This window comes from Fragaria vesca, linkage group LG3, assembly GCF_000184155.1.
Source record: "Fragaria vesca subsp. vesca linkage group LG3, FraVesHawaii_1.0, whole genome shotgun sequence".
NCBI lineage: Eukaryota > Viridiplantae > Streptophyta > Magnoliopsida > Rosales > Rosaceae > Fragaria > Fragaria vesca.
In genome coordinates this window covers 22,647,137-22,649,219 of record NC_020493.1, presented here as the reverse complement: position 1 = coordinate 22,649,219, position 2,083 = coordinate 22,647,137, and positions in this window count along the sequence as shown.

The following is a 2,083-nucleotide window of genomic DNA, read 5'->3' as shown; positions in this document are numbered from 1 at the left end:
CCTTACTATATATATATATATATATATATATATATATATCTCTCTCTCTCTCTCTCTCCAGATCCCCTCCCTCGTCTCTGCCGACGATCCCCCGCCGCCTTGTCCTCCCTTCACAAGCTCGTCTTCTGCTGCCCCGGCCTCTTCCACTCCGGCGTCCTCTTCGACCACTCTGATTTCGGCCTTGAACGCGAGCTCGGCCCCAATTCTTCACCTCCGGATTGATCTAGTCTGCAATGAAGTTGGCGTGGTGGTTATGCGGCGACCAGGGTCGACGCGGCAGACCACATCGTCGACGACGATCAGGCCGGAGTCGAAGTAGATAATGCGGCGGACGCCGGAGTGGAAGAGATCGGCAAGGTAGATGGGCTCGTAGTTGAGCGGCTATTCCAGACTTGATCGAAATCTCCATTGACGACGGTCAAGGAGCCACCACCGCCACCAGCGTCGGGCGAACGACGTCGTTTTATCGAGGAAGCATCAGTTCTGGGAATAGGGGAATGGCAGTGGTTAAGTTATAGTTAATTTTTTTTAACTAGGGGTAAGTAAATATTTTACTGGGGTTCAATAAATAGAAAATTACTGAGGGTCAATAGAAAATTACTGGGGGTCAGTAATTTTTATTTTGGTTTCATTTTGGTTGGGAATTACCTTCTTCTTCTATCTCATTCGTTTTTCTATGCTCAGTGACCGATAAAAATCTGATGACGAGAATCCGGCGACCGGTGAGGTTCCGGCCAAATTTCTCTCTCTCTATGCATCTTTAAAGTGTGAGGGCAAAATAGTCATAAATTAATAATGTTTGTTAAGACTTTAAGTAAATATTTGTGTATTTGGACATAAAATAAGTTACCGTATATTCAAATGGGCTCTTAAAAAAGATATTTATTAAAATAGGCAATGAGGAGCTAAAATTAGTATAAAATGGGCATTTTCTCATATTAGGATAATGATAGCTGCTTAAAGCTTAAAGGTTTAATGTTAGCATTATGGTTTATGGAAGTAAATCATCTGTATCGGATTTCCATGTGCCAAACTTGTGCCATCAATAAAAAACTGACACGTAAAGTTTCACTTAACAAAACTTAACATAACTCTAACTCTGTTAGTCTTTTGTTTTTAACTTTCTACTAAAACAATAGGATTTTTTGCACCAACAGTGTCTGAACATTTAAGTGACTGACAATATGATACCCAAACTTACAAAGTTATCAAAATAATACCCAGACTTAAATTTTCGTATGTGTGTGGTACCTGCGGTGAATTTCCATCACGTCTCCGTCAGTTTCGATCACATGTGACGCACATGACTTGCTAACTGAGGCGGAAGGACTAATTTGTCCTCCACTCGTTTAAGAACACACTCTCCTGGGTTTCATCTCCCCTCAATTCCAATTCGAGAAACTCTTTCATCTCCTTCTCCCTCACCCATTTTTTCTCCCTCGTCCGAATTCTGCAATCAGAGGAGAAAGGTTGAATGGGTACAAAGTCACCATATTGAGTGTTTGTTCAATCTCTGATTAATGGCTAGAATGGGTTTCATTCAACTGGGTTTCCTGCAAATTTAAATTCCATTCCATCGTGAATCTCTCTTCTCTCATACGGCTTTCTTTCAAATGAGTTACTTTTTGTTGATGTAGCATCAACCTTAAATGGAATTATAGTAGATCTGTTGATCAAATTTACTTGTTTCTGTTAGTTGAATTTGCACTGTTGAATTATTGATCAAATTTTCTTCTTTTTTGTTGTTTTTCAAGTTCGGATTAGTTGATGTGAACTCTAAAGGGTTTGCTGGGTTTAAAAAGATGAACATGAATGGGTTCATTACATGAACAATTGCTGGGATTCTTTTGTTCTTGTCTTTTTTTCTTTTTTTTTCTTTCTAGATTGGAGATGGAATTCGGGAGGAGAGAGGTGACTATAGATAGTTTAGTGATCCAATGGAAATTAGAATCAGCTTTGATTCAGTGTGTATCCCTTCAATTGAAACAAAGAATTAGCTTTGGTTGATTTTTGAAGAACCCAAATCCAAAAGGGTGCGGCTATTGTCACCCCACCAAATACTTTCTTTACCCCATATTTCAAT